The sequence below is a fragment of the Rattus norvegicus genome, chromosome 19 (genome assembly GCF_021556685.1).
Source record: "Rattus norvegicus strain SHRSP/BbbUtx chromosome 19, alternate assembly SHRSP_T2T, whole genome shotgun sequence".
Taxonomy (NCBI): domain Eukaryota; kingdom Metazoa; phylum Chordata; class Mammalia; order Rodentia; family Muridae; genus Rattus; species Rattus norvegicus.
The window spans coordinates 70,954,990-70,981,065 of record NC_141552.1 but is presented as its reverse complement, the minus strand read 5'-3'; the positions used below and the strand labels follow the sequence as shown (position 1 = coordinate 70,981,065).

Below are 26,076 nucleotides of genomic sequence, written 5' to 3'. Positions count from 1 at the left end.
GTTCAATTCCTAGCACCCACATGGCAGCTCACAACTATCTGTAACTCCAAGACCTGACTCTCACACACAAACATACATTCAGGCAAAACACCAATGCACATGAAAATAAAGATAAAAATAAAATAAAATAAGAAGTCCCAGGCCATTGTTCATTACAGAGTGAGTTTGGGTTACATAAGATCCTGCCCAGAAAACAAGGAAACAAACAAACAAACAGCACAAGAAGTTGCCACAGACCACCACAGTCTCCTCTGCTTCCCTAGATAGAGGGCACCAACACTGCTCGGAGTTCAATGGGAGGACCTGTGCCTTCCCATAATCTCACAGCTAAGCCTGGATAAGTGAGGCACCTGAGTGGAAATAGCCAAGATGGGCCTGTGTGGAAGGCCCCCTTCAGGTTGCTACTCCTTTCTCTCTGGGGAGAATATGAAGGTGTTACTGGCTGTTCCTTCCCAGGGATCAGACTAGGGCTGAGGATCCCTCTCAGGGAAGTGAAGCAGAAAGACAGAAGGTTGTCTGGCAGCGTGGACAACTTAACTCCAGGCTGTTTTCACATAAACAAGGGAACATGTCTTGAGGTATGTTCACACTATAATTATTCATACTAGAGAGAGAATTGAATGTTTGGACAAGAGAAAGCGGTCCCAGCAGGAAGCAGCTTAGAAGCTCCAGGGGAGCAGGTCAATGTGGACAAGGTTCCAGCCACCCACTCATGCAATCTTCATGCTTCCAGAACATTGTCCTACCAGCCAGAGTGGCCAGAGGGACTCTGTCCAGGGAAGTGGACAATGTCCAAAACCATAAGGAGTTCCAGGAACAAATAAAACATTGGTTATCAGGACCAGATGTGGCCCAAGGTCAAAGATGTTTTGTAATGAGAGTGATGGAGTGCCAAGTTCTGAAGCCCTCCTGTCTGGAGTCAGGACTGGCTCAGAGACCAGGGTGGAGACCAGCATGCGGGCAGACAGCTAGTGGCTGCAGCCAGGGTGAGGGTTGTAGGAGAACTCTGAGGCTGAAAGCCAAGGCCAGGAAACATCTTTCTCCCACCCCTTTGTGACAGTAAGGGAGCTGAGTTCTGAATGAGGGAGTTCCACAACCTCCATCATTGCGTCCTTACCCAGGAGAGGGATAAATCAGGAGAAGAGGGACCAGGGGCTGCCAGCTGTCCAGTGGGCTGAAGGAAGGGTTCTAGGGAAGGGAAGCTGCTGCTTCCTGGAGCCCCACAAAGGATCCCCCTGCGCTCCCACTTTTGTCTTACATCTCCAAGACTGGATTCGCTTGCAGGAGTCAGTGGCTAGGCATTGTCTCTACTTGTGAGGTATCTCCCACGACTCTATAAAACAATTCTATAAATTGTTGGTTTCCTGTTCTTCAAAGCCATATGTTAGCCTAAAACCCCAATGTGGTCGTATTAGGAGAACTTAGGTAGATGACAAGATCAGGCGTGTGGTCCTCATGAATTTGTTGGTTACCTTAGAGAATAAAGCACCCTTCAGAATGTGAGAACAGCAGGGACTGTGAGGCAGGAGGCAGGCCCTCACCAGAAACATGTGCCTTGATATTGGGCTTCTCAGCCTCCAGACCTTCAAGAAACAATCCCTGATGTGTTGTGCAAGCCACTTAGTCAGTAATTCAAACTTAGATAAAACTAAGACAACTGGCTTAGATGTGGGAGCATTTCTTTCTTCCCACAGCAAAAGGCTTGCTTGTGAGTGACTTTAGATTTACTTACTTAGCAGGTCAGTGAGTAACCAGAGGCTTAAAGCTTGCCACAGTGTTTGCTGAGTTTCCACCTGACCTCCCCAAATGGCTGTAGACTGGTGATAGTGGATGGTGAGCTCACAGTGTCTGCCCTGGGATGGCTGCACTTGATGAGAAGTCACCCACAGAATTAGGGGAGAGACAGAATCTGGTAGCCCTTTGCCCCATCCTGAAGGAGCTGTCAATTAAGGTGTCCTGAGCCAATGGGTGGCATGTAGTCTCAGCACTAGGGAGTGACTTTAGTCACTCAAAAGATTTACAGATCCCTTGAAATACCTCCAGGAGTCCTTTGTTTTCTCCTGCATAAAATCACAGCAACCCCTGTGTCTGCCTGAATCCATGGGTCCTCCCCACACCTAAGACCCCTACCCCAAACCTTCCATGCCCTGAGAGTCTCTCTTCTACAGACACTTCAGAGTTGCCCTTCAGAGCTTCTAAATGGAGTTCCTTACTTGTGAGGGTTTAATCTTGATTGTTAACTTGTAAGGATTTAGAAACATCGTGGAGACACTTCTCTGGGCTTGTCTATAAGGGGTTTTCCAGAGAAGCTTGATCAAGGTTGGAAATGCCACTCTGAATCTGGGAGGCACCGTCTATTTGCTGAGAAGTCAGATTCATGGGCTCTGATCCTAGAGTGCCTACAAAGGCAAAAGCAAACAGCACCAGCCATCATCTCTCTCTCCTCCTGACTCTAGGTACAATGTGACCAGCTATCCCATGTTCCTGCTATCCTGCCCTCCCCACTACAATGGGCTGTACCCTTAATTCTGAACAGGAACAAACCTTTCCTTCCTTAAGTTGTTTATTCCTGGCACTTTGCCACAGCAGAGAAATACAGCATATTTCTATTTCAGGAGATGGACGGAGTGCTAGCATCCAGACCCACAGCCAGGTTGCTATAGCTTGCCACCGGAAAGCTCTGGTTGTCACCTATAGGATGCCACTGGTATGTCTTGTTCAGAGAAGAGCAGAGAGAGGCACAAGTCCTACTTTATACAAACAGGACTTCATCTATGCTCAGTAAAAGATATTATTTTTATGACAGATTCTCGCGTAGTCTGGGCTAGTCTAGAGAAGGACTTTAAACCTCAGCCTCTCCTGATTCCACAGTAAGGTACAGAAATGCAGCACCGCACTCAGTGTATGAGATACTGGGCCAGGAATTCGGGGCTTCTATCATGATGCATCCCCTGGACCCACAAAAGGATTCTTAAACACTGATTTTGAATAATCTTGCAATATTTAGAGCATGTTTCAAACTCTGAAATCAGCACCTCAAGGTGAGAAATAAAAAACCCGGCTGATGTCAGTGCCCCAAGGTCCACATAAGTATCTGACTCCTCAAAAAAAAAAATACATGTAAGAATCCAGTCTTCTAATTCAGCCCATAAGCAAGCAAGAGTATTGCCTGGCATAAAATGCATGTGGCTTTTCTGATCTCTAAAACACAGGCATACACCAATTCTATTGGCATAGCCAGAGCTGGAACTCTCTGCCCACTTCATTTACCTCAGTCATAGTCAATGTTCTACTGCTGTGATGAGAGCTATGATCATGGCAACTACTATAGAAAAAAGAATTTAATTGTGGCTTGCTTACATTCAGAGGTGTAGTCCATTACTGTCACAGAGGGAAGCATGGTGGCAGACATGGTACTGGAGGAGTGGTAACTAAGAGTTCTACATCTCAGCAGGCAGGAGGAAGAGAGAGACTGAGCATGATTGGCTCCAGCATTTGAAATCTCAAAGCCCAAACCCCTAGAGACACACTTCCTCCAATAAGGTCACACCTAATCCAACAAGACCCCATCTCCTAATGCCACACCCTAACTATTCGATATATGAGCCTAGGGGTGTTTTTCTTATTCAAACCACCATAACCTCCCACTAGAGATTTAGCCAAGCCATATCTCTCAATTGTGTGTGTGTGTGTGGTGTGTGTGTGGGGTGTGTGGGTGTGTATTAAACTTACACTGTGTACGTGTGTTTTGTAGGCATGTGTGTACATTTTAATTTGTGTGGATAACAGTAAAAGCCAAAAGTTAATGTTGGGCATCTTTCTCTATTGCTCTCTAGTTTGTTTTAGGAGACAGGGTCTTCCACTGGCCAGGAGTTCATCCACTTGGCTTGGCTAGCTTACTGGCAAGTTGTAGGGGTTCTCCTGTCTCTGCTGTGTTAGGATTATAGACATGTACCTTTCTATTCAAGTTCTAGAATCTGAACCTGAGTCTTCATGTTTGCACAGCATATACCTTACTCATGGAGCATCTCTCCAGCCCATCTTCTGAGCTTTTCAAGGGACATATAAATCCTGCCTCTAAAGAGGTTGCACAAGAACCACGTGCTCATGTGCTCTGAAGTGATGGTGCAAGGTCTATAAAGACAGCCAGTCAACCAGGGTAACAGCATTACATTACTATAATGCAAACTTGCACCAGTGTAACTATCTGATCTCAGGGTTACCTTTCAGGCTAATAACCCATGAGTATCTGGTCTATAAAACAGAGCTGAGCTTGGTTATGGGCATGGATGAAAAACTTCAGAGATGACCACAGACCTGGGAATGGATCATGATATGTAATCAAAAGTCAAGACTTCAGCACCCTGGGATGAAAATCTGTTGAGATGTTGGGTGTGTCTGGCATGCCTGTTGGGAGCCATGTCTACACTGACTTGGCCAATGGATCACATTTTCTTGACATCTGTGCAGTATATTATGGTCCTATAGCTGTCTGACTACTCAGTGTTATATTGAAAGAGTTTCTTGGCAGTCCAGACAATATTATCATACATCTGGAGAAACATACATCAGATTAACATAAAACCCAGAGTCCAAATTCTGAGTTGGGACTTTCATCCAAATACATGCTCCACCCTGGACTCAAGTTGATTCAGCCAGGGGATTTCCTTGCTGACTGGGTATCACAGGCATCCCAAGCTGCAATGGCTGTGATAACCTTGGAGAAGAGCTCAGCTGGAATTCACTGGGGGCTAATGGGGTCCCGCACCTAGGTCGGTCTCAGCTATACAGGGTCTACCAGCCTCAGGCTGAAAGTGTACAAGATCGTACAAACAAGCCTCCTTTTGCTTTTTTCTTAAAGGCACCTCCTCAAGTGCTGAGCCACAAAGCATTGATGGACAGATGTAACATGATGTATGTGCAGTCTGCTCCTTCGAGAGCTTGAGCCCTCCTCCCTGTTCCAAGGTGCAGAATTTGGGTAGGATATTAAGGAGGAGGAACCAGCTACACTACCCTCAGATACTTAAGGAACAACCCATGTGTCTATATCCTCTTCCTCCCATTCTTTCTTCATTCCTTCCTTCCCACCCTTCTCTATCCCTCCATTTTTGTCTCTCCCCCCTCCTTATTTCCCACCCTTTACTTTTTCTCTCCATACCAAAGATGGGGCTACATGCATGCTAGGACAGTGTTCTACCACTGAGCTCTATCTCCACCCCTTAAAAATGTGTGTGCATTGTGTTTGTATGGTATGCATATGACTGGGTGTGTGAATCTGTGTGTCTGTGTGCAAGTGTGTAGACAGTGTGTGGTATGTGTTGTGTGTGTATATCATGTGTGTGTGTATGTGTGTATGTGTGTGTGTGTGTGTGTGTGTGTGTGTGAGAGAGAGAGAGAGAGAGAGAGAGAGAGAGAGAGAGAGAGAGAGAGAGAAGGAGAGGGACTCCTTAAGCTACATAGGCAGGAAGGCCCCAAATTTGCAATGCTCTGTCTCAGACCCCAAGTAGTAAGGTGGTTAGTGCCACCAGGTGCTTTGGATTTGTGTCATAGAGCACTGACCATGGGGCATGTATTGACAATGTCGAGAATTTGTGCATTCTGAGGATGCTACTGTGCCTCACTCATAGTACAGTGCCTGGCTCAGTAGGGAGGGGAGGGGAACATTCAGTTCAGCTCATACAGAGCACAAGAGAACTGTACAGTGCAATGGAGTTCTTATGCTGAAAAAGGCTGTTGCTGAGAAATGAGCCTGTGGCTGAAAGCAGAGATGGAGACTCCAAGTCTGGCGGAGGCGTTCAAATGTTGGTTATGCGTCCTGAAGTTAGGGAAGGTTGCAGCTCATTTGGTAGAGTGTTTGCTTTGCAATGCAGGAAGCCTATGGTTTGATCTGCAGGATAATGTAACCCGGACATGGAAATACATGGTGATCTCAGTAAACAGAAAGTGGAAGCAAGACCATCAAAGTTCAAGTTTCATTGACAGCAGGGTAAGTCTGAGGCCAAATGAAAAGCCAGTGTGCCCTTCTCATCTCCCAGAGGAGCCCTGCAAGGACCAACTGCTTAGGATTTTACTACTAATGTATCACATCTCTCTCATCAGGATCTTTGAGAACCCCAGCTCGGAGTTATTAACAAACAAGTGTGTTGCTCTACACAGGAGAGGAAGAATAGATCAGGGGCTTTGGCTTTCAGCTTCTGAACCACCACTCTTCTTGACCCTCTCTTTCATTATGCTGTTTAAAACGCATCCTCGGGCTGTTTGTGTGGTGACTGCAGCAGCTCCAGCCATCACATCAGATAAGATGTTGAGGGCAGAATTGTTGTTTTAGTCAGGGTTTGTATTCCTGCATGAAACAGCATGACCAAGAAGCAAGTTAGGAAGGAAAGGGTTTGTTCAGCTTACACTTCATCTCTGCTTTCTGACTGTGATTGCAAGCAGCTACTCCCTGTGTTCCTATTCCCCTGCCTTCCCACCATGATGGACTGCACCCTCAAACTGTGAACCAAGATGATCCCTTCCTCCCTTGAGTTACTTCTGTCAGGTATCTTGTCCCAGGGTCAGGAATGCTAACACATGGGTGGTGGCTTTTTCCACCTAGACTCCACCATCTACAAACTTGGCCTCACATTTTGTTGGTCAGCCCAGGTCTCAGAGCCTCCCAGGCACCCCAGTGAGATATGCAGCATCTTGTTCTGACTAAACTCATCCTCTGAGGTATTACAAATATGGGATGAGGTGATAAGACCACAGTCACTACATAGCCCAGAAAGAACTACCACTTCTCAGTCCTTCTGCCCTTCACCAATCAGAATGGGATATCCTGAATATAGGACCCGAATACAGTCTTATCTATTCAACATGTAGAGCTATTTGATCTTAGCATCAACAAGTCATCAGTTACCATTTCAAAACAAATCTCACTTGCCAAATTCTTTTAAAAAGAACCACCCAATATTTTCCTTTGTAGTCACAAGACAAAAACCTTCCTTGTCTTCCCACCAAGAGAAAAGAGAGAGGTGGGGGCTCCTTAAGCTACATAGGCAGGCCAAATTTGCACTGTTCTATCTCAGACCCCAAATAGTAAGGTGGCTAGTGCCACCAACTGCTTTGGATTTGTGTCACAGAACACTGACCATGGGGCATGCATTGACAATGTCCAGAATGAGGTACTGTCTGCTCATGCCTAATGCCTTCTCAATAGTCCACATTAGAATTGAATAAAGCTGAGTTATGACTTTCTGGGTCATTGTTTTATGAAAAAAGGGAGGGTGGATTAAAACCACATGATGCTTGTGGTTTATTAGTACGTTTCTTCAGAGAAAGTGAAGCAGAAGACTATGGGTGAATGAATATATAAAGAAACTAAATAGGTGCTATATAATACATATATACACACATGAGAGAGATGACAAGATGATTAATAGATGATAGATAGATAATGATAGATGATAAAAAATGATAAATAGGTGATAGATAGATGATAGAGAGATAGATAATAGAGATAGATGATAGATGATAGAGAGATGGACAGTAGAGATAGATAGATAGATAGATAGATAGATAGATAGATAGATAGATAGATAGATAGATAGATGCATAAGAAGGCATTTATTATAGATATTGGTTCATATAAGGCTGAAAAGACTTATGTAGACATAAGCTGGAGACCCAAGAAACTGGTGATATGGTTCAGTCTGAGTCAGAAATCCTGGATGCTGGGGATGTAGCTCAGTTGATAGAGTTCTTACCTAACATGCAGGAGTTCCTCTCCATAACCGCATTAACTGCATACGGTTGCACATGCTTTTATTCCCAACACTTAGGAGGGAGAAGCAGAAGTTCATGGTCATCCACTGCTATGTATCTAGTTCAATACCAGATCAAAACCAAGATATACAAAACCGTCTCAAAACAGAAAACGCTAAAGAAACAAGATACCTGAGAGCTCTAGGGGAACTAGTAGGCTAAATCATGGCCTCAGACCAAAGGCCTGAGACAGAGACAGCATAGAGAGTGAGGAACATACATAAGCCACAAAGAGTGAACACTCTAGAACTGGATACTCCAAAGTTTCAGGGTGAGCAAATAGGGAGGGAAGAAACAACAAATCTGCTCTCCTAGGCCTTTATACTCTCTAAATTCTTGATGGAGTACATGATATACACCCACACTGATGAGGGTCATTGTTGCTAAGTCCAATGACTGAAACGCTAATCTCTTCCAACAGCACCCTGACAGACATTTAGACTAAGTGTTGTACAAGTTAAGTCAAAACATAAAGATTCCCAGCAGTCTGAGAATCAACAAGCCCAACAGATGGTAACACTAGACCATATTCCTCAGTGATGACTGTATCCAGTCTCTGACTGAACCCACTGCTCAGAGAGGTTAACACAGCTCCTTTTCAGACAGGAAGGCAAAGACAAGTGGACCCTTGGGTTGGCTCATCATCTACCCTAATCTATGTAAATCTATGTCAATAAAACACTATCTCAAAAACCAAAATCAATGTCCTAGGAAGTACATCCAAGGTTGACCTCTGCCCTACTTAGGTTTCTGTTTCTGTGAGAAAGACCATGACCAAAGCAACTTGAGGAGAAAGGATCTACTTGGCTTATATTTCCACACCACAGTCTATCATTAAGGGAAGTCGAAGCAGGAACTAAGGCAGGAATCTGGAGACAGGAACTGAAGCAGAGACCGTTATGTGGCTTGTTTAGTTTGCTATCATATACAACCCAGGACCATCTGCTCAAAGACAACATACCCCACAGTGAACTGACCCCTTCCACATCGATCATCAATTAAGAAGATGTCCCACACCCTTACCTACAGGACAATCTATTGTAGGCATTTCTCAATTGAGACTCCCTCTTCTCAAATGGACCTGGCTTGTGTCGAGTTGGCAAAAACTAACCAGGATGACTTCTGACCTTCACACACAGACATATACACATATATACCCGCATACATGTGTACATTCACACATAAATATCCAGTGTCTAGAGAACAAGAAATATGGAGAGTTTCCCAAGGACATGGAAACTTTCTAAGACAGATGTGGGAAACTCAAAATAAAAATAAAATAAAATAAAAAAACTATACCTGGCAAGATTCACAGGACTTTTTTACTCCTCAGCTTCTGGTGTGGAATCCAGCTCTTGAGTCCTACACCTCATTTTCTTACTGCTAAAGGACAGCTGAGTTCCTTCCCCAGACATGTGCAGCATAGTCTGTGGGAGCCACATAACAAAGCTCTCAGAGCTACCTCACCATGGGAATGTGTGGCTGCTGACATCAGCTTTCAATTTTCTAATTTCCTGTTAGCCTGTTTCTCATAGACTCAATCCCTGAGGAACACAGGGTACAAACACAGAAACCCAAAAAGAACCAAAGTTCTGCAGATGGAGCAAGGAAGCTATGGAGAGATTGACAAGAGCAACCAGGGCTGCTGAAGGAGGGTGAGAAGAGAATACACTTTCTCCCCAGATCAACACTTGGAAATGGGGCAGCTGCAAATTGGCATCAGAACATCGTGTTTGCTGGATGGACACACCCTGTGTCTCTGCACAGGGAATTCTACCATTTGGGGTGGGGAGATCTATTTGTTTGTATGTATGCATGTATTGGTACATGTGTGTATGTATGTGAACAGGTGTCTTCAGGTAGAGGCCAGACATAGACAGAGGTATCTTCTTCCATCCATCTCCACTTTGATTTTGGGTTAGAGTCTCACACTGGGACTGAGGGCTCCCCAGTCAGGCTGGCTAGCCAGCAAGTCCCAGAGATCCTTCATCTCTGTCACCCCAGCACTGAGATTACAGGTATGCATCACTGTGCCTGCTACAGAGATGAACTTAAGACCTCATGTTTACCAGGCAGGCAGTTTACCAAATGAGCCATCTCCCCAGGCCTACTCCAGCAGTTGCATAATCTTCTTTTGTGTTTGCTACCCCACCATTGAGGGCTGAGTCTAAGGATGAGGGATAGATACAATAAACTCTCCTGTCAGAAAAAAATAGATTATAAAGGTTTATTTTGTTTTGTTCTGTTTTGTGACAAGATCTTAGAATGTAGCCTAGCCTGCCTTCAGACTGACAACCCTTCTGCCTCACTCCCCTGAGTGGCTGGTATGCCAGGCTGCAGGTTGCATGGTTTATAGAATGTTGAGAGAGAATCTCAGGAGCACTTTACTGCTTATCTGATCCCAATGCTGAGACAGGGGGTGGGGTGGGGAGAGAGAGAGAGAGAGAGAGAGAGAGAGAGAGAGAGAGAGAGAGAGGAAGGAAACCCACTTCTTTGAAAGGCTTATCCAAGAATGCCACAGCTACAGAAGTATTTATAAGATTCCAAACCTGGAAGCATCCCAGAGGTCACAAAGGGGTAAACAAACAAATTGCTGTATATCCCTATAACAGCATTGTGGATTCAGGGTGAGGGCTGTGTGCACTGACCCTCAGGATTTGTGCAACTGTTACAAGTCTACTGTATCTTACGGATGCTGTTGTGGAATCAACTGTTTGTCCTTCAAGACTTAGTCTCCCTCACGCTCCTCAGGAAGGCTCCTCAGCCTCCACCCCTCATCCCCCTTCCCACTCACCCTTCTCTCCTAGACAACACAGTTGTCTATGAAGAACCAATGGTTTGTGCAGATCAAATGACAGGTGTTCTAGGGTTATGTCTGGTTTTTCTGTTTGCACAGCACAGCACTGAACAGCATGCAGAATCCCCCTTCCCTTTAAAAAGTATTTTCAAAGCAGTGGCAGGCACCAGTCCAGTCTTCTGACCTTCCTGGAGATGACATCAAGAAGGACAGGGTGGGGATTAGGTCCAAGTTTGCTCCCCATACCACTGGTGACCTGGACAAGCTCAGGTCCTGTTTTCTGTACTTCTTCCCAGCCTGCTATGATTGGATCCTACAACTTCAGCTTCCCATCCATTAATTTAAGTCGCTCATACAATTTATAGAAACACATTTATCCATCATGAGATGTGTTACAAAGGGCATACGTGAGAGATGCAGGGGGGTGGATTCCCATGCCCTCCAAACTGCTAGCATCCAGGACCTCTGGGAGTGTGGCTTTCAAAGCTCCCAGTTCTGTCCTTTTTAGTCCCTTGTAGTTGAGACATTAACTTACTACATAGTCTAGCTGGGTCCCTACACCCTGGGCTCAAACAATTCTCCTGCCTCATCTTTTTCCAGTAGCAGGGACTTCAGGTGAGATCCACCAGGCCATTTTGGGTTCATGGAAATGAACTTCCAGAGACACAGACACTCACACACAGCCTCATCACTTTCCTCAGCTCCCTTAACCAAGTTCCTCCCTCTAGAGTATGAGTGGGTGGGGGAAGACTCTATGAAAGGAGGAAGGCCTACATATGTGTGTGTGTGCGTGCATGTGTGTATGTGTGGTTTATGTATATAAATCCAATATATAGTTATACATGAATATATAAGATATAGTTTACATATATATACAGAATAAATATGATCTATGAATATATAACTATATATAGTTTATATATAAACAGAATAAATATGATCTATATTTGGTGTAGATGTGAATATATGATATATGTGGCTTATATATGATATATTTTATGCAAAACTATGTGATCTATACTTTAATATTAATATATGATATATATAGTTTATGTGTATGAATATTGTATTAGTTACTTTTTTTGTTGCTGTGACAAAAATAGCTGACAAAATCAACTTAAGGAAGGAAGGAAGGGTTACTCTGGATCACAGCCCATCATGATGGAGAAGGCACTGCAGCAGGAGCATGAGACACCTGGTCCCAGAGAATCTACAATCAGGAGTCTGAGAGAGATGCTGGCTCTCAGCTCACTGTCTTCCTTCTCTTTAGTCTAGGACCCCAGCCCATGAGATGGTGATGCCCACACTCAGGGTGGGTCTTCCTACCTCAGTTAAACCAACCTCCATGATCCCTTAAGACATACCCAGGAATTCGTTTTCATGATGTTTCTAAACCTATCATGTTGAAAATCAAACTCTATCATCAGAACATCTAAAACACAACCTCATCTATGGGCATGAGGCTCGGGGTACATCAGAGAAGCAGGGGCAGGAGGACTGTAAGAGCTGAAGAACTAGGATACATGACAGGGAAGCTACACCTGACATCTCAACAATAGAGCTGCCTCAGCAACACCACGACACCACCACTTGACATGCCAGCATGGATAGAGGGAGTCTCACAAAGCCCCATCCTAGATGAAGAGCCATAGGCAATTAATCTGTGGAGAGAGAGAAAATCAGCTTCTCCGGGGATGAGCCCTCTAGTTGACTATCCCATCCCAAGTGGTCAGGCCTAAAACTATATACACAAAATAAACACTAAATGGACTCAATAAGTTGTATATATGCATTTATAGGTGTATATTATGATAAATAAAAAGAAGCCACTATGTTAATAGGGATGTGGAGACCTGGGAGGAGTTGGGGAGGGAGAAAATGATGTCAACACAGTGCCCAAATATGATATTTCCAAAAATTAAAATTAAAATAGATTAACCAGCAAAATTACATGTGGTTTATATATGTAAAAGTACCAGAAACAGGGCTCATCTTATGACCATACAAAAGGGCTTGGTGCACTTTCCTCTTGAAAGGAGGCATTAGCTGCTGAAGGTGCCCCAGGCTAGCCACCCAACACTTTTTCCTTACACCCTGTAAGCCCAAGTCCTGACACCCCGGGACCTAGCTCGGTCTCTATTGATCTGAAGTCTTCCCTCAAACTGTCCTAGATGAATACTTCACGGAACATCCTTTGTCACAGAGCTGAGTGAGAAATGAATAAGCTACTCCAGACCAATGCCTCCTTTGCTCTCTAATAAACCCCAATTTCCCAAAGCATAATCAAAAAGGATAGATCCGAGCCCAAACAATGCTACACCTGTCCCCTGATGTATTTGATGGACTCTCCCGGCTAAATCCACACCAGTAGAAACTTGACAATAGGCAAAACCTCACTGGGAGTCCAGCAGACAAGCAAAGCACATGGCTGCGGACGGAAGCCTTTCCTTGCCTGTGTAATTGCAGCCACCCGTGTGTAAAAGCCCCCATCCGATTACAGGATTTGTTGGATGTAAATTGCAGACTAAATGGTTGGTAGCACCTTTCAGCTCTGCAATGCTGGAAATTAGTTTTTTAATAGGAAATTAGATTAGTAATATTTTAGTCAACAAAAAAATGTAGAAAAACTCTGCATGAAGATGAGAAAATTATTCATGCAAAAAGACATTTAGAATCAAGGGTGAACGACTGTCAAAATCTGTGAATGGTTATCCAACGAAGAATTTCTTTATACTCTTCCTGACTGAAGTTCAGGGTAGGAAAAACGATTTTCTTCGTAGTTTTTTTTTTCCCACAAGATTCCACCATAATGAGCAAACATCCCAGATAAAGGCTGTTCTGCCCTTCTTTACAGTAGAGCCTGGGGTCACCGGGGAACTTAACCAGGCTGCAGGACAACTGTTTTGCAACCTGTGTCCCAAGACTGGGTGGGAAGAAATGCTTCCTAGTATCTTCAGTAGTCTGCTCCCAGAAGGCTGCATCTAGGAGTTAGCAGGAGGAGAAAGGCAGAATCCTGGTACCTGGGTTCTGAGGGCCAGGCAATGGACCTCAGAAAGTTCTAGAACCCAGAACTAGCTGCTGTTCTAGGTTAGAAGGAAAATATTCAGCTCTCTGTTTATATATGTTCTATCTCTCCTCTCTCTCTCTCTCTCTCTTCTCTGTCTTCTCTCTCTCTCCCTCCCTCCTCTCTCTCCTCTCTCTCCTCTCTCTCTCTCTCTCTCTCTCTCTCTCCTCTCTCTCCTCTCTCTCTCTCTCCTCTCTCTCCTCTCTCTCCTCTCTCTCCCTCCTCTCTCTCTCTCTCTCTCTCTCTCTCTCTCTCTCTCTCTCTCTCTCTCTCTCTCTCTCTCTCTCTCTCTCTCTCTCTCTCTCTCTCTCCTGGTTCCTTCTTTCTCTCTCCCCTGAAAAGCAAGCTTGTATCTATATCCATTTTGTGCTTTGGGCATACAATAGCCCAGACCAGGAAATCCATAAACAGCAGTGGTGTATGTTTCATAGTGACTGAGGAGTCTAAGATTAAGGTTCTGGCATCTGGCGAGGGCATTCCACATCCTCTCTGACAATGAGTGGAAGAGAGTACAAAACACAGGAAAAGAACAAGAGAGGGGTCTGAGCTCACCCCTTTTGTTTTCCTTTTTTAGACAGGGTTACACACAACTGCAACCCAGGCTGGCCTATCACTCTCCATTTATCTGAACCTTGAACTCTTGATCTTCTCCCTCCACTTCCCTTCCAAGTGTCCTGCTTAAGGAGGTGCACCGCCAAGCCCATTTAGGTGGATCCGGGATGGAACCGAGAGCTCTTTGTGCGTGCCACCAGAAACTCTACAACTTGAGAGAAAGCTCCAGTATCAGAAGTTCACTTTTAGAACAAGTAGATATCTATTCATCTATCCAACTCTTGAGGCAACTGCATTAATCTATTTGTGAGGACAAAGTTCTTTCTGCGTTCTCACTTCTTAAAGCCCCAGCTTTTGACAGAGTCTGTTGGGAATAAGCATTTCATACCAAACTGTTTGCATGGTGAAGCCTTGGATTTCATGTCCGGAACCACAAAGACAGACAGACAGACGGACAGGCATACAGAGAGACAAACAGATGGAAGAGAGAAAGAGAGAGAGAGAGAGAGAGAGAGAGAGAGAGAGAGAGAGAGAGGTAAGAAAAGAACAAAGGAAGGAAGGAGAGGAAGGGGGAAAGAAAGAATGAAAAAGAGAGAGAGGAAGGAGGAAAGAAAGAAAGAGAAAGGAAGAGAGGAAGGAAGGAGGAGAGGAAGGAAGAAAAGGAGCAAACATCTAATACATGAATGGGGGTGGTCACTCAAACCACAGCAGCATGAGGACCTGATGGAGTGGGGCCTGGACCTGCAGAGAGTGCTATTGGAGAGTAGGTCATGCAGAAAGAAATCAAGACTAACATATGTAAGGCTCAAGTTGGCAGAAGAACTAGGACTTCTCCTCACCAGGCAGGGCTCCATGCAAGAGACAGCAAATAAGGGAGAAAGCCTGAGCTCTCCAAATGCAGGCAATATGTATATGACTCATGGGTGACCAATATAAAAATGGAAATATTCCCAACTCTCATCTTTCTGACCCTTGGTCTCTCTTCTGCTTTGGCCCATTTCCAAGCTCATAAGTGTGTGTGTCTCCCTTTATAAAATGTCCCCTTTCCTCTTCTTGGTCACCTGACCCTGCCCAAATCACCATTCAAAGGCTCGGTGCTGTGCGCTCTGAACGCCGATGCACACCTGGGACAAAAGAATAGTTCATCAGGGGTGAGTCCCATAGCCCCAAGTGCTGTGCTAAAGACCAAACTGCCTAATGAATTCTGGTTTAGGGGAGGCACCCAGGCACAACTTCAGCAAAGGTGAGACTGAGTCTTATGCTGCAGTTCACATGATTCCAGAGTTATGGATGAAGAGGACAGAAAATGTTGATTGTGGCATAAGGTCCAAGATCCTGGAAGAAACAAACACTGTAAAGACAAGACCAAGGAGCATCAGCTATCAGGCAGAGAACCTGCCACAAGGGAGGGGAATCCCAGCCTACAGCTCACCCACAGGAAGATGCTGGCACCAAGGAATGCTAGTCTTCAGTGAGGTTGGGTACTGTGGGGGCGGAGGCAGACTTGGTCTTGGAGGCTGTTCCCCTCTGTGGATAAGGCACCAGCAGCAGTGTTCTGTGAACTGTCTGTCTGCAGCAGACAACAGTGAGGCTACAGAAAGCTGAGGTGGGGCTATAACTCAGTTGACAGGATGCTCAGGTCAGGTCAGAAGCTTGAGGTTATTCGGACCAGCATAGGGAGTTGGAGGCCATTCCCGGCTAGAAAGCCTTGTCTAAACAAAATTGAGCTATAACCTCTTAAACTGTCACTCACAGAACTGAGTTGAAAGGCTGGAGAATGGAGACATGTGTAGCATCTTCTGCCCCAGAGGCCTAAGAAAGTGGCCTTTTCCTCCTCTCTCTTTACCTGAGAGATGTTGGTGCCCTGTGTCCAATGCCAAATGACTGATGGTGAGGGTAGAGGGCCTGAGGGACACTCGGGTGGGAGGAAAAGTTGGTGGTGTGCCTTTGACTGGGCCAGCTGCGGAATATAGCCATTTTTCAGTGTGTTCCACTTTAGGACCTATTCTTGTCACTGTGAGACCTAATCTTACCTTATTGAATGTGTACATTTGTGAGTATGGATAGCTATGTGTCATGGCACACATGTGTGAGTCAAAGGACAGCTTTCAGGTGTCGGTTTTCACCTTCCATATTGTCCAAGGCAGGGTCTCTCTTGTTTCTACTGAAGTGCTGTGTACCTCAGGCTGGTCAGGAAGTTTTAGGCTGAGTCTCTTGCCCCCACTTCCCATCTGGCCACAAATGAAGGCCAATGTAACAGGCTTTTTAAACTGTGCATTTTGAGGATTTTACACATACTTCCTACCCAAGTCTCCCTCAAATTTATGACTTCTTCTTTAATTATTGTTACTATATAGGTTTGCAAACTACCCTGTTGTGTGCATGTTGCTTTCGCTACCCCACAGAAACTCGGGAATGGGCCACATTACCAGTCCTGGCCCAGAGAATATTGGATTTGCAGATGAAAACCACACACACACACACACACACACACACACACACACACACACACACACAGTTGCTCAATTTCAACCTGCCTTCTTGGCTCTACTGCTGGATGCCGCCTATCTATCCCGGCTACCGTGCCCTTCCCAATACTCCCAGCTCAGCACCCTAAATCTTCCCCCCAGCTTCAGTTGCTCACTCACCTTCAGTTCCAGCTCAGCACCCCAACCTCCCACCTGGAGGAGCTGCCTTTGACTTTAGCCATCTTTCCCCACAGTTCCTCCCTTACCTCTTTTCCCTCTTCCTCCCATCTCCCTCCCCGTCCCCACTTGATCCTGCAATTCCAGCCACTCCAGATCTCACCCACTCATCCATACCTCTCTATTCTATTTCCCTTTCCTAAGGAGATCTCTCAGTTCTTCCCAGTTCCTTAATCTATACCTAACCTCTGTGGTTCTACAGACTGCAGTTTGGTCATTATTTATTTAGCAGCAAATACCCATATATAAACGACTACACACCACAGCCATCTTCCTGGATCTGGGTCTTTGCTAGGACCAACCATTTCCCTGTGAGTTTATTTCTTTTTCTTTTTTATGATTTATTTGTTTATTATTATATAAGTACACTGTAGCTATCTATCTTCAGACACACCAGAAGAGGGCATCAGATCTCATTACAAATGGTTGTGAGACACCATATGGTTGCTGGGATTTGAACTCAGGACCTCTGGAAGAAATTTCAGTGCTCTTACCGGCTGAGCCATCTCTCCAGCCTGAGTTTGATGAGTTCATATTTTAATCTGAGTAACATTCCATTGTGTAAATGTACCACATTTTCTTTATACATTTATCTGTTGATAGATGTCTGTGTTGTTTTCTAGTTTCTGGCTATTGTGACTAGAGAAGCAATGAGCATGGTTGAATGAGTTTGTTTCTCTGTGGTAAGATGAAGCATCCTTCGGGTATATGCTCAAGAATGAAACCACTAGATCTTGAGGTAGATCCATTCCCAGCTTCCTGAGGAAGCACCACACTGATTCCCATGGTGGCTGCACAAGTTTGCAGTCCCACTAGCAGTGGATGAGCATAACCCTGGCTCCACATCCTCACCAACATGTGCTGTCATTGTTTATTGACATTGTTTATGGCCCTTCTCATAGATATAAGGTGAAATCTATTCCCTTTGCAAGTGAATCCTTTTTGTTCTAGAGGTTTCATGTGTGTACTAGTGTGAGACCTCTCCTGTTTTATTTCTGTAAGCACATAATGCTCTCTGAGAACCACCTTCATTGTGTCCCGTAAGTTTGTGTATGTTGTGTATTCATTTTCATCCAATCCTGGAAAGTCCTTCATTTGCTTCCAGAATCATTTTTCATTCAGTAGTGAATCGCTCAGTTTTCATGTATTTGTAAGCTTTCTGCTGTTTCTGTCCTTTATATACAGCTTAAATCTGAGGTGATCAGATGATTATTTCAATTTTTATGTATCTGTCAAGACTTTCTTTATATTCCGGTCTATGGTCAATTTTGGAGAAAGTTTCATGGGCTTCCCAGAAAAAGGTTTTTGCTGTTGTTATTTGTACTAGCTGGTTTTCTGTGTCAACTTGATACAAGCTGGAGTTAACACAGAGAAAGGAGCCTCCCTTGAGGAAAAGCCTCCATGAGATCCAGCTGTAAGGGATTTTCTCAATTAGTGATCAAAGGGAAAGGGCCCAGTCCATTGTGGGTGGTGCCATCCCTGGGCTGGTGGTCCTGGGTTCTATAAGACAGCAAGCTGAGCAAGCCAGGGGAAGCAAGCCAGTAAGCAGCACCCTCTATGGCCTCTGCATCAGCTCCTGCCTCCAAATTCCTGTCCTGTGTGAGTTCCTGTCCTGACTTCCTTTGGTGGTGAGCAGCAATGTGGAAGTGTAAGCTGAATAAACCCTTTCCTCCCCAACTTGCTTCTTGGCTATGATGTTTGTGCAGGAATAGAAACCCTGACTAAGACAAATTGGTACCAGCATAGTGGGGGTATTGCTGTGACAATCTGACGAAGGACTGTGGAAGGACTTTGGGAGGTTGTAGCAGGTGTAGAGGTTGCTACAGAGTTGGGAGTGAGACTAGGGACTGAATTTGGAAGAAAGGAGGGAGAGGTGAAGACCCACCACCGTTGGCTACCTGCATCCTCCCCAGGGAATGCCTACCAGAGTTGGGGACCAGACTGGAGAATTGGATCTGAAGGAGAGAGGGGATAGGAAGATCAGCAGTCAGCCTATCTGCTTCTTTGTCCAGTGTTGATGCTCCATTTTTTAAAAATGTGATTACTCCAGGCTACATACATCTAAAGATTCTGAACTAGAATCCACAAATACGAGAGAGCACGTGGCATTTATCTTTCTGAGCCAGTGTCACCCCATTCGATGTAACATTTCTGGTTCCATCAATTTACCTGAAATTTCCATGATTTCACCTCTCTGTGTGGTTGAGCAGAACTCCGTTGTGTTTGTGTGCCTCGCTTTCACCATCCGTTCATCAGCCGAAGGTCGTTTAGGCGGTTTCCATTCCCTAGCTGTTGTGAATAGAGTTACAACGATCATGTCTTCTGCAGCGTCTGTGGTGGAGTAGGATCTGAGCCCTTTATCTGAGTCAATAGATTGTATAACTGGGTAATATAGTCGATCTATTTTCAGCTTTTTGAGAGTTCTCCACACTTTTCCATAGTCAGCCATGTGAATGGAGCCCTTGTCAGGCATGCAAAGGTAGTGCTGTTATCCACCAAGTGGGCTCCTTGGCTCTGACAGAGACTTTGTTATATGGGACGTGGCTGTATAGGAAATAGAGAATTGAGAACGTGTGTGTGTGTGTGTGTGTGTGTGTGTGTGTGTGTGTGTGTGTGTGTTCACTCACACATTGTTCAGCAATAGCAGTGGTCTCCAGACAAACCTCATAAAGGATAAGGGGTAACTCCAGACCAAAAGTGGCCTCACGGGAAATGCCTCATTCTCTGGCCTCTTTCCAGAATTGCTGACAGTGGAGAATTGTGGAAAATTCCTAGCACTGGAGACAAAGATGATACGGAACCATCTAGAATCAATCCAAAGACCCTGTCCTTAGCTGGCCACTTATCTTTAAAGGCACATCCCAGAAGGGAAGTTGGTGGTGTCCCAAACTCCTGGTGGCAAATCCCCCTTAGCTCAGCTGGTTGGGTCCTTAGGACACACGGAATCAGGATGAGCTGGTAGTACTAATGTCTATGTGAATGGAAGCCATGTAATTTTATAAAACTCGGTTTGCTTCAGTGGTCTAAAACTTGTCATCGGATAGGAATCAGGACTGGTAGGCTGGCATCCACACAGTACCCGGTCTGTGACAGTGCTTGCTCACACAATGCCCCATCGGTGGTCAGCATTCACCAACTTCATTGCCATCACCCTGTTTTGAGGCTTTTGTTACCTTTCGCCAAAAAAACATTGCCTGTCGAATCTCATCCTCTGCATGAATGTCAAGTTCCTCTACTCCTCAAAGCCCTGAAGGACACAAACTAAAGTCATTTGAGAGGAATGAACCTCAAATAAGAAAATGTCTCCATAATTGGGCTATAGGGCATTTTCTTAATTAGCGATTGATGAAGGGGGGCTCAGATCATGCATGGCAGGTGATGCCACCCCAGGTCTGGTGACTCTGGGCTCTAGGAGAAAGCACACTGAGCAAGCCATGGGAAGCAAGCTAGTGAGCAGTACTTCTCACTGGCCTGCATCAGCTCCTCCCTCCAGGTTCCTGCCCTTTTTGAGGTTTTTTTTTTTTTTTGTTCTTACTTTCTTTGGTGATGAGCAGTGATATAGAAGTGTAATTCAAATAAACTTGTTTTTTGGTCATGGTGTTTCACTGCAGCAACAGAAACCCTAACTAAGACACAGAGCTTTTTAATTTTTGCAAGTTCTGGGGCTCAAACTCAAGTTCTCCAGTTTGCAAGGCAAACACTCTACTAACAAAAAATACCTCCCAGATTCTACTCCCTGCCCACCACATCCACATTTGAATATATTTTAGACATAACTTTTATCCTCAAAAGGCCAGTGTTTAGAAAGGGACTTAATTTCCAACATGGAAAAAAAAAGAAGTAGCTGTTGAATTGGTTGAGCTCCAGAGTCAAGTTAAGTAGGCAAAGGGAGAACATGGTTTCAGATCCAAGGTCAGAGAAAGAAGCTGCCTTAGTTAGGGCATATTTACTTGTAATCCCAGAACAGAGGAGCAGAAACAGGAGGATCCTTGAAACTTGCTAGCTGGACAGCCTAACCTAGTTGGGTCCTACCAGGCCGCCAGAACAGTGAGAGACCTGTCTCACAAAGAAAAACAAGTAGAAGATTCATAAGGAATATACTCAGTGTTGTCCTCTAGTTCACTTATGCGCACGCATGCATGCGCGCGCGCGCACACACACACACACACACACACACACACACGGGAACATAAACACATACACACTAGCTAACCCCCACACACATACACACACATACACACAAACACACACAAGTGAACACAAATACATACACACACACAGGAACATAAACACATACATATTAGCTAACCCACATACATACATATGCATACACACAAAAATACTCAAGGGAACACACATACACACACACAGGAACATAAACACATACACACTAGCTAACCCACATACACACACATGCACACACATACACATGCGCGCACACACAAGCAAACATACAAGTGATCACGCATGCACACACACACACACACACACACACACACACATGAGCTCACACATATGAAACATTCTATGCATGCCTCTGGTACCAGATTAACACATGGGAACTAAATCTCAGCCATCAACCTCAGTGATCTAATTCTATCAAGTTGCCTCTCAGCCGCCAAGGTTGGGGAATTACAGGTTGATGAGCTGACAACCTCCTAAGGAGTCTGGACCAGCTTTAAATTAATTAACAAGTGAGGAATACCCCAGGGAAGTCGCTGTACACAAAACTCAGTGGGGAAGACAGAGAACCCCAAGAATCACCTTGTCTTTGCCCCAGGAGCGCTGTCTCATCTCTGTGCCAGGGAACTGGCAAACCTGTGAGAGCAATGGAAAAAATAAAACCGGAACTTCTGCACAAGCCTCAGCTACAAACAGATCAGCAACCTCAACATAACACTCAGTAATCTGAATGTGGTAGGAGTGAAAGTAGGGAATATTTTTGAACTCCCAGGCACAAGATAAGGCTTTCTGCATAGATTCTGTTGATACCATAGGGATTAAGACCAACAACTAATATAAGTACCTCACAAAACTAAAAGCTCTGTACAGCAAAGAACACCATCATTCAAATGAGAAGACATGCTACAAAAAGGGGGCGGGTGGGGCTGAAGGGGCAAGCACAAGGCCTACGCAGGTCCGCCCCAGGTCCTCTGTGTATACACTAATAGCTTTCACTTAGGATGTTTATAGACTCCTGAGTGTCGGAATGACTGGGTCTCTGGTTCTTGTGCCTGCTCTTGAGGTTCCTTCTGTTGGGTTGCCCTGTCCAGCCTCCATGTGATGGTTTTTGCTTTATCTTATTACGTTTTATTTTCTCTGATTTGGTTGTTGTCTCTCAGAAGACTGTTCTTTTCTAGTGAGGGACAGAAAGGGAGTTCATCTGGAGGGGAGGAGGGGTGGGGAGGAACTGGGAGGCATAGAAGAAGGGGAGTCTATAATTGTGAATATTGTATGAAAAAGGAATCTATTGTCAATAAGAGACGAAAAAAGAAATGGGTAAACCACTTAAAAGAAGCAAAAAAAAAAAAAAGAAGGAAAAAGATATGGGGGTAGGGGATGGACAGACGGAAAGGGGAGAGAGAGAGAGAGAGAGCATGAGCGAGCGAGAGCGAGCGAGCACACTGTGGGATGTTTGTCTCTAGTTTGTTGCAGGCACAGAATCTCTTGCACCCAGGCTGGAATCCCACATCCCAAAATTTTCAGAATTATGGACTTGTCTCCTACTGAATAAACAGGCTGGGTCTAGGAGGTATTGGGGAAAGGGTAAATATGATTTACAACATTGTACAGAAATCTCTGAGCTAATTACAAAAGCATTTTTTAAAAAAGAGAAGAAAAAAAGAAAGAATCTACGAATCACGGTCAATAACGCCACCAGCTAGAGATTAAACTTTCAACGTGTGAGCCTTTGAGGGACATTCCATACCAACCACAGCACAGGCGACACTGGCAGATGGACCACTGTAGAATGAAAGGCTAACCATGAGTAATAACAGAGGGGAAGTTTGTGGTTAGACTTCAGTAGGAGGAAAGGATTGAAACTAACTGCGGGTCATAGAAAGCCTGAAATCATCAGAGCTAAAGACGTTGGACGTCTTAGCACGGACCACGAGAATCTGTGAAACTCTTGGGCTACAGAACCTTTGACTACAGCTCTGAGAAAGCTCTGACCTCAGAAAATAGCCCACATTGGGAAATCCAGGGATATCCGGCGTCCCTGGCACTAAATGTTCTGGCAAGTTATCCGTTGGTCATGAGATAGTCTAGTCCTGACCAGTCAGATCTGGACCCAGAACAACTGGGTCCTTCACTCCCATTTTTCTCAGACATTCCTCAAGCACAGCTGATTTTTGCTGTGCACATTTTTCTGTGTGCAGCTTCCACGGAGGCAGTCTGTTTGCTGCAAAAGCAAAACAAAAACAAATGCAAAAGAGTCATAGGAGAGTTCTTGCAACATCTGTGCAAGCTGAGCAGTGGGTAAATATTCTCCTACCTGGGACCATATTCTCAGTGAGCTGCAGGATCAGGAAAATTAAAGAATGAATAGACTTAATAGGATTTTTTATTGTGTCTCCCTAGACAGTAGCCAACTACTCCCCACAGCATGAAATTAAATTACTCTAAAACACAATGCTGTCCCAAGGAACCCAGAAATCTTAATAATTTAAAGAACTTAAAGATAATAATGAGCTTAAAAAACAAATTGCGATTCTGAAGTTATTTATGCAACTGCCACTGAAACGCATCAAGAAATTCCCTCAGAAGCTTATCAAATCTCGGAAGAAATTAAAGTAAATATCTTGGTGATGTCCTCACAATCCTCAGGATACAGTGGAGCTATTGGTCACTGCTGGGCCTGGCTAACTGAGCAGCTTCTTGAGGACAAGAGAGGTGGCCTTTATTAATGCAGTAGGAGCCAAGTCCATAACTCTGGGGCTCCAGTTTTTTGTTTTTTATAAACTTGATGCAAACTAGAGGTACCTGGGAAGAGAGAACCTCAATTAAGAAACTGCCTCCATCAGACTGGACTATTAGATATCTACAGATTTTTTTTTTGATTAATGACTGATTGATGACTGTGACGTGTGTGTGTAATGTGTGTGTGATGCCCAGCTCACTGGGAGTGCTATCATCCCTGACCAAGCAGCCCTGAGCTGTGTAAGAAAGCAAGCTGAACAAGCCAAGGAAAGCAATCAGTAAGAAGTGTTCCCCCATGGCCTCTGATTCAGTTCCTGACTCCAGGTTCCTGCTTGAGTTCCTGCCCTGAGTCCCTCAGTGATAGATTGATGGAAGTGTAAGATAAAATAAACCTACAGGCGGTGGTGGTGCACACCTTTAATCCCAACTCTTGGGAGGCAGAGGCAGGTGAGTCTCTGTGAATTTGAGACCAGCCTGGTCTACAGAGCAAGTTACAGGACAGTCAGGTTTCCACAGAGAAACTTGTCTGGAAAAAAACAAAAATAAAGCAAAATATAAAATGAAACAACCCAACCCCTTTCTTCCTTGAGTTGCCTTTGGTTAAAGTTCTTGTAATAGCAATAGAAAGCAAACTAAGTCAGAAATTTGTATCAGCTAGGAGGCTGCTGCTTTGATAGAGCTGGCCATGTTTGAGGGAGGATTTTGGAGACAAGGCCTTCAAGTGCCTAGAGCTTAACAAGCTGTTAAGAAAACTTGGAGGACAAGAATGAAGAAAAGTGGATACCTGGCTTGTGAATTTTCAAAAGGAATTTTCAAAACTATCAGGATCATTCGTGGGATATTTTAAATTAAGGATCTATAGATATGAAACCTTTATCTTACTGGGATAATTGATCCTGGTCATCTGGGGCTGAAGAATCAGCTGTGATTGATTAATAAGAGACCAGTTTGATGAATGAAATTTTCTGGGGTGTATTCCTCAGGTTGAGCACACAGAAACTGTGCTCCAGAGGGAGCCAGCCGAGGCTGCATCTCAAGTTGGCATCCAAATTGGTAATGCGTAAGGGTCTGATTCTTGTGCCTTCTCTTGGGCACTTTTCTCCTGTTGGTTTTCTTTTATTTATCTAATTTCAAAGTGTTGGGTTTTTTTAAAAAAAAACTTACAGTAAAAACATATAAATGAATGAATGGATGGAAACCTAGCCACTAGCCACTAGGGTATACCTACTGGGAGAGAGAACATAAGTTCTCTCCAATAGAGTGACTCTGGGTATGTTAACCATTCCATGATAGGCCTTTGGTGGTCTGTATAGGAATGGCCCCCATAGGTTCATATATTCAATGCTTGACCATTAGGGAATGGTGCTACTTGACAAGGATTAGGAGGTGTGGTCTTGTTGGAGTAGATGTGGCTTTATGGGAGGAAGTATGTCACTGGAGGTGAGCTTTGGAGTTAAATGTTAAAACCAGGTTCAGTGTCTCTCTCTGCCTGCTGCCTGTGGATCCAGATGTAAAAGTCTTAGTTCTCTAGTCTCCAGCACCATGTTTACCTGCACACTGCCACACTTCTCACCATGACGACAATGGACTAAACCTCTGAACTGCAAGTCAACCCCATTAAATGCTCGCTTTTATAAGAGCTGCTATGGTCATGGTATCTTTTCATAGCAATAGAACATTGGCTGATAATAGGCCTCATGTTCAAGAGTAGTTGACCAACATAATGGACTCCACGGGAGAGGGTGGTGATATTTTTGCTTTTATTTGGTTATTTTATTTATTTTATTGGTAGGTTTCAGGGAGGGGGTTATTGTTTTCTTGGTTTTGAGTTTTGTTGTTGTTTTGGACTCTTGTTTGTTTTTTAAAAAAGAAATTAAAGTTGGGTAGGTAGGGAGGGGGAAAGGATCTGGAAGGACTTGTGGGAGGAGGAGAATATGATCAAAATATATTTAAATTTAAATTTAAAAATTGTTTTAAATATATAATGTTATATATATATATATATATAGGAAACGTGACTCCATTGGAAGAAAATTCTGGGTTCCATCCCCACCAGCACATACACCAGGTATCACAGAGCTCATATGTAATCCCAGCATTCTGGAGGTAGAGACAGAAGAATATGAAATTTAGGGTTATTCCCAGCTACATGATTAGGTTATGGACACCAGTCTAGGTCATAGGCCTTATCTGCTTCCCACTCTCACCAAAGGGGAAAAAGGAAGGAAGAA

At 44.4% G+C, this 26,076-nt stretch overlaps 1 long non-coding RNA gene across 1 annotated transcript in view; it reads right to left on the bottom strand.

Annotated features, from left to right (window-relative positions):
• LOC147999631 (uncharacterized) overlaps nt 1-9,241 on the bottom strand; it is an 88,103-nt gene extending 78,862 nt beyond the window's left edge. Inside the window, exon 1 of the long non-coding RNA XR_015644267.1 lies at nt 9,106-9,241. This is a non-coding gene — a long non-coding RNA (uncharacterized LOC147999631). The remainder of the gene's footprint in view (nt 1-9,105) is intronic.
• Between the last annotated feature and the right edge of the window lie 16,835 nt (nt 9,242-26,076).